Raw genomic sequence first — 8,034 nt, 5'->3', positions numbered from 1 at the left:
ACCTCATTCTAAATTATATTTAGTTCCCAATATTTATTTATTTATTTATATTCATCTCCAGTTATGCACTGGTCCTATTTATTCAATTTATATTTACTTTCATTTATTTATTTATATTTATCTCTAGTTACGTATTGACCCTTTTTATTCATTTATATCTATTTTAATTATTCATTTATCCTATCTATTTATTTATATAATTATATGATTTAATATTGAAATAAAATTTATGATAAATAAAGATTTGATTATTGTAGTTGGAGATATGACCTTGGGGATTTAAACGAGTTAGTATTACTCAAGATGATATGTTCTTGAGTTACTTTGTTGGCCATAAGCTCATTTATCCTGACTAGTCACTACAAAATTAATCAATATCTTTATAAAAGTATAATAAAAATTCAGTTTCATGGATTTGGGAGAATTTTTATTTCATTTTATTTTATTATGATACGTTATTTTTTTGTGATATTTGTCTCACTTCCCTATTTCTTTTGATTGTGTGCGAAAAACAAAATTTTACAACATTATCATAGATGGCTGCTCCGAACACGCCTGATCCCTTCTTCGCCGACATTGTGGCTATTTTTCCGGGAAATGCATGGCAAACCAATGTAGTGAATAATTCTGTAACATTTCAGGGAACGGGAAACTCTACCATTACTTTTCTCTCTGCTCCGAATGCACCGATTGTCATCGAAGGACAAATCGGAGTTACCTTTTATTTACCCCCAACAGTCCAAGTGAATCCTATCCATAACATTTTCCCTCCACCTGTTTGATAAACCGCATATGAGGGGAAAACTGTAAATAAATAACCCTTCTTCCTCTTCCAGTATAGGAAATATAAAATGTACTAAACAATGTGGATATAGGAAGTATATAGTATTGTAAATATATATATATATATATATATATATATATATATATATATATATATATATATATAAATGTGAATATTTTAAATATAATTATATATTAGTGTATAAATTTTTGCCTCTAAATACTTATAAGTATACTGTAATAAATAAGTAAATAGATTTTTTTTTCGTCACATTAGATGGTATCAGAGCGACGTTTCATGCGAGATCTGTGAAATGTGCTCATTATTTTTTCTCTAACTCATATAATTCCAGATGGCAAACATTAGAAGAAACAATGAATTAACTAAAGCAATGCAAGCTATCCGAGACATGACTGCTGCTCTAATGAGGAATCAAAGACCTGAAGGAAACCCTGAATCACAAGGATTAGCTGAATTTAGGAGAAACAAACCCCCACAATTCTCTGGAGGATATGATCCAGAAAAGGCTGAATTATGGATTAAAGAAATGGAGAAAATATTTCGAGTTATGAACTGTGCTGACAACCAAAAGGTGAATTATGCTGTATTTATGTTAATAGGAGAAGCCGAATATTGGTGGGATGGTACCAGGAGATTACTTGAAGGAGGAAGAATAATTATTACCTGGGATGTATTTAGAACAAGGTTTTTAGAAAAATATTTTCCTAATGATGTGAGGAGAGCAAAAGAAATAGAGTTCATGCAGTTAAAGCAAGGAAGTATGACTGTAGGGGAATATGCTTCCAAGTTTGAAGAATTAGGAAAATACTCTACTTTCTTTTATCACCCAGAGGAAAGGATGAAATGTATAAAATTTGAAAATGGACTTAGAGATGAGTTGAGAAAAGCAGTAGGGATACTAGAAATTGCTGATTTTCCTATGCTTATTCACAAGTGTAGATTTTTGGAAGATTTTGAGAACAACCAAAATATCAAACCAAAGTATTTTGGACCCCAGACAAATAAAAATAAATGCAATGAGGGAAAACCTTACAATCGCCCACAATGGAGGACCCAATCCAACCAATCTTCATCAGGAAATTCTAGTAGACCTGTATATAATCATATCAGATGCTTTAAATGCGGACAAGGTCATCATGCTAAAGATTGTCACCTTAAAGGACTAGTCTGTTTCAAGTGTGGGAAACCTGGTCACATATTCTCTGAGTGTGGACAACAGAAACCACATTTCAATCCAACTGCAACCAAGACAAGACCTACCATAACAGGAAGAGTGTACACCATGACTGGAGCTGAAGCTGCTAAAAACCATGATCTAATTCAAGGTATGTGTTTTATTAAAGGAAAAACTTTAAATGTATTGTATGACTCAGGTGCAACTCACTCATTCATTTCTAATCATTATGTTCAACATCTTAATATGTCGACCTCTTTTCTAAAAACTAGTTTGGTTGTTTCAACTCCTACAAATGACTCAGTAATAACCAATAGAGTTTGTTTAGACTGCCCACTATTCATTGAGAATACAAAATTCCTTGTAAATTTAATATGTCTACCTTTATCTCAATTAGATGTAATCTTAGGTATGGACTGGTTATCTTCCAATCAAGTCCTTTTGGATTGTGCTAAGAAATCAGTGATATTTCCAAACTCTGAGAATCTTCTAAAATCACCTACCAATTCAAAAAGTGAGCCTTTAAGGAATGAAATTCAAGGGTACTTGTTATTATCTTCTATGGAAATAAAAGAGGAAGTTGAGTTGAAAAATATAGCAGTTGTTCAAAATTTTCCTGAAGTCTTTCCCAATGATATTCCTGGTTTACCACCTAACAGAGAAATTGAATTTTCCATAGATCTGATGCCTGGAGTTGGACCAATCTCTATGGCACCATACAGGATGTCACCCTCTGAATTAGCAGAATTGAAGAAACAATTAGAAGAGTTACTTGAAAAACAGTTCATTCGTCCTAGTGTGTCACCTTGGGGAGCCCCTGTTTTGTTAGTTAAAAAGAAAGATGGAAGTTTTAGGTTGTGCGTAGATTACCGTCAATTAAATAAATTCACCATAAAGAATAAATACCCTCTTCCTAGAATAGATGACTTGATGGACCAATTGAGAGGAGCCTCTGTATTTTCTAAGATAGATTTAAGGTCCGGATATCATCAGATTAGAGTAAAAGCAGAAGACATACAAAAAATTGCTTTCAGAACTAGGTATGGTCATTATGAATATCAAGTGATGCCTTTTGGTGTGACCAATGCTCCTGCAATATTCATGGATTACATGAATAGGATCTTTCATCCATTTTTGGATCAATTTGTGGTTGTTTTTATAGATGACATTCTTATTTACTCTAAGACTCTTGAGGAACATGAGGAACACCTTCGAATTGTCTTGCAAATCTTGAAAGAAAAGAAATTATATGCTAAATTGTCTAAGTGTGAATTCTGGTTAGAGGAAGTTAAATTCTTAGGACATGTGATTTCCAATAACGGAGTGTCAGTGGATCCGACCAAAGTAGAAGCAGTTTTACAATGGGAACCACAAAAAACAGTGACTGAGATTCGCAGTTTTCTCGGTTTGGCAGGATATTATAGGAGATTCATTGAGGGATTTTCTAAAATAGCTTTGCCTTTAACCCAACTCACCAAAAAGGGCCAAGCTTTTGTGTGGACAGAAAAATGTGAAAATAGTTTTCAAGAACTCAAGAAAAGATTAACCACTTCTCCTGTTTTAGCATTACCATCCTACTGGACACTTTGTTATATTTTGTGATGCTTCCAAAATGGGATTAGGTTGTGTTCTTATGCAAGATAGAAGGGTAGTGGCATATAGTTCCAGGCAACTGAGAACACATGAGAAAAATTACCCAACCCATGATCTAGAACTAGCTGCCATTGTTTTTGCACTTAAGATATGGAGACATTATGTTTATGGTGGAAAGTTTGAAGTTTTTAGTGATCATAAGAGTCTCAAATACTTGTTTGACCAAAAAGAATTAAATATGAGACAAAGAAGATGGATGGAATTTTTGAAAGATTATGATTTTGAATTACAGTACCACCCAGGTAAGGCAAATGTAGTGGCAGATGCGTTAAGTAGAAAATCTTTACATGTCTCTTCACTAATGATTCATGAAATGAATTTGTTAGAAAAATTTAGAGACATGAATTTGTCGGTCACCCTAAGCCATGATAAAATGCAATTAAACTCCGTTCAGGTCATTAACAATTTACAAAAGCAAATCCATGAGGCACAAGGAAGTGATGAGTTAATTAATAAGAAAAAGAAATTGATAGGACAAAGGGGTGGGGAGAATTTTGGCATAGATAAAACCAGAACTTTGAGATTTAAGGACAGGATGTGTGTACCCAATAATGAGGAAATTAAGGAAATGATTCTAGAAGAAGCACATAAAAGCAAATTAAGCATACATCCGGGCACAACAAAAATGTATCAAGATCTCAAGAAAATGTTTTGGTGGCCCAAAATGAAAAAGGAAGTGGCGCAATATGTAGCAAAATGTCTAGTTTGTCAAAAAGCTAAAATAGAACACCAAAAGCCAGCGGGAATGCTACAATCCTTAGATATACCTGAATGGAAATGGGATAGTATAGCAATGGATTTTGTAGTTGGCCTCCCACGAACCATTCAAAAATTTGATTCCATATGGGTTATCGTGGATAGGTTAACAAAGTCTGCTCATTTCTTACCCATTAACATTAGGTATTCATTGGAAAAATTGACTGATTTATACATAAGAGAAATTGTCAGGTTACATGGAGTTCCAATAAGTATTATATCTGATAGGGACCCTAGATTCACTTCAAAATTTTGGGGAAGTTTACATCAAGCCTTAGGTACCAAGCTTCACCTTAGCTCAACTTATCATCCCCAAACTGATGGACAATCCGAACGAACCATTCAATCTTTGGAAGATTTGCTGAGAGCTTGTGTGTTAGAAAATTCTGATAGTTGGGATCGATACCTGCCTTTGATTGAGTTCACCTATAACAACAGTTTCCATTCTAGCATAGGTATGGCACCCTATGAGGCATTATATGGAAGGAAATGTAGAACACCTTTGTGTTGGTTTGAGACCGGTGAAAATTCAGTGTTAGGTCCTGACATGATTCAACATACAACCGAGAAAATCAAAATGATTAGGGAAAAATTGAGAACAACTCAGAGTAGACAAAAAAGTTATGCTGACAAGAAAAGACAACCTCTTGAATTTCAAGAAGGTGATCATGTATTCTTGAAAGTAACACCAACCACTGGAATTGGTAGAGTGATGAAATCAAAGAAACTCACTCCCCGGTTTATTGGCCCTTACCAAATTCTTAGAAAAATAGGTCTTGTTGCATATCAAATTTGCTTACCTCCGTTCCTTTCCAATCTCCATAATGTCTTTCATGTGTCTCAATTAAGAAAATATATTTATGATCCAACTCATGTGATAAGACCTGATACAGTACAATTAAAGAATAACCTTACATTTGACGCAATGCCTGTACAGATTATGGACAAGAAGATCAAAGAATTGAGAGGCAGACGAATCCCTCTAGTGAAGGTCATGTGGAATGAAGCTAATGGAGATATTACATGGGAATTAGAAGAAAAAATAAGAGGAATTTATCCTCATTTATTTTAGTCAAAAAAAAAAATATATATATATATATATATATATACATATATATATATATAAAATAAAATAAAATTTCGAGGACGAAATTTCTATAAGTAGGGGAGAATTGTAATATCCAAAATAATAATAATAATAATAATAATAATAATAATAATAATATAAACATTTTGATAAGTTAAGGACATGAAAGCTGAAATTACTTTATCAACATTTTGATACTTATAAACACGGCAACTTTACCACTATAGTGAAATTTTTATTTGATAAATATTCTATTAGATATTTGACTTTCACATGAAAATCAAGAACTTCATTGGAGTTGTTAAAAATAATTATTTTCTTTGTACATGCACAACTGTAAATAAGATTACCTATTCATACCACTATTAAATTCATTTAAACAAAATTTGTAAGTGTAACATCCAAATATATATATATATATATATATATTTAAATTAAACTATCAGACTTTATAATTGGAATTAATAATAAATGATTACCGTATAAGATAATTCTGTTAAAGAAAAAAAAAAGATTATATATATGTATAGAGAATAAAAGAGTGATAAGTAGATAACGTAAAAGCTATTGAAAATAATAATAATAATAATAATAATAATAATAATAAAATATGAAAGGATAACATGACAATAAATGCCACTTTATCAGGTTACTGTGAAAAAAAAAAGATCTGCGAACGAGTAGTTGAATTGGAACGTAAAAAGCAAAACCAAAGAAAATGAGGTTAATGTTGAATTAATGTAATCATTACAAATAGGAGTATAAATAGAATGAATAGGAAGAAAGAAGAGATATTGAGAACCAAAGAAGAAAAAAAAGAGGAACAAAAGAAGAAACTCTGCGGGTGAGAAGGAAGAAAGAGGAGAAAGAAAAAAAAAAGAGAAAAATTAATTTATCATCAAAGTCTTAGTACAACCTTGGTATAATTTTCACGATAAATAAGGTAAGGGAAGGAGACATCCATCACTTTATCTTTTTACTTTGATTATTTTTTTATCTATTCGTAATTATTTTATCTCGATATTTACCCTAAGTGAGGTGTCCCTAACCTCATTCTAAATTATATTTAGTTCCCAATATTTATTTATTTATATTCATCTCCAGTTATGCACTGGTCCTATTTATTCAATTTATATTTACTTTCATTTATTTATTTATATTTATCTCTAGTTACGTATTGACCCTTTTTATTCATTTATATCTATTTTAATTATTCATTTATCCTATCTATTTATTTATATAATTATATGATTTAATATTGAAATAAAATTTATGATAAATAAAGATTTGATTATTGTAGTTGGAGGTATGACCTTGGGGATTTAAACGAGTTAGTATTACTCAAGATGATATGTTCTTGAGTTACTTTGTTGGCCATAAGCTCATTTATCCTGACTAGTCACTACAAAATTAATCAATATCTTTATAAAAGTATAATAAAAATTCAGTTTCATGGATTTGGGAGAATTTTTATTTCATTTTATTTTATTATGATACGTTATGTTTTTGTGATATTTGTCTCACTTCCCTATTTCTTTTGATTGTGTGCGAAAAACAAAATTTTACAACATTATCATAGATGGCTGCTCCGAACACGCCTGATCCCTTCTTCGCCGACATTGTGGCTGTTTTTCCGGGAAATGCATGGCAAACCAATGTAGTGAATAATTCTGTAACATTTCAGGGAACGGGAAACTCTACCATTACTTTTCTCTCTGCTCCGAATGCACCGATTGTCATCGAAGGACAAATCGGAGTTACCTTTTATTTACCCCCAACAGTCCAAGTGAATCCTATCCATAACATTTTCCCTCCACATGTTTGATAAACCGCATATGAGGGGAAAACTGTAAATAAATAACCCTTCTTCCTCTTCCAGTATAGGAAATATAAAATGTACTAAACAATGTGGATATAGGAAGTATATAGTATTGTAAATATATATATAAATGTGAATATTTTAAATATAATTATATATTAGTGTATAAATTTTTGCCTCTAAATATTTATAAGTATACTGTAATAAATAAGTAAATAGATTTTTTTTTTCGTCACAAAATATGTTTTTGGTCATCTAATTTTTAGTCAAAATTGAAATTAGTCTCTCTTAGAAACCTTAAACTAATTTAGTCCCTCAATTATGTAAATGCATGAATTTAGTCATTTAGATAAATTTTGTTTAAGTTTATTTGACGTTTCAAACATGTTTTTCAACTAACATTGAAGTGAACATATGTCAAACAATGTAAATAAGTTAAAATACTATAATGAAATGATCTTTACACGTCAAATAAACTTAATAAAATTTGGTTAAAATGACTAAATTCACGCATTTATAGAGTTGAGAGACTAAATTAGTTCAAGATTTCAAGCGAGATTAATTCCAATTTTCACTACAAGTTGAAGGACAAAAAACATATTTAATCTAATAATTAATAACATGGTTAAGTATATTTTTAGTCTCTAAATTTAGATTGAACTTTGATACATTTTAGTGGTTAAACTTTCAAAATGAATGGATATAGTCATTGTAATATAATTACATTAATTTTGTTTTAC

This window comes from Vigna unguiculata, chromosome 5 (genome assembly GCF_004118075.2).
Source record: "Vigna unguiculata cultivar IT97K-499-35 chromosome 5, ASM411807v1, whole genome shotgun sequence".
Lineage (NCBI taxonomy): Eukaryota > Viridiplantae > Streptophyta > Magnoliopsida > Fabales > Fabaceae > Vigna > Vigna unguiculata.
This window is presented reverse-complemented; position numbering follows the sequence as displayed.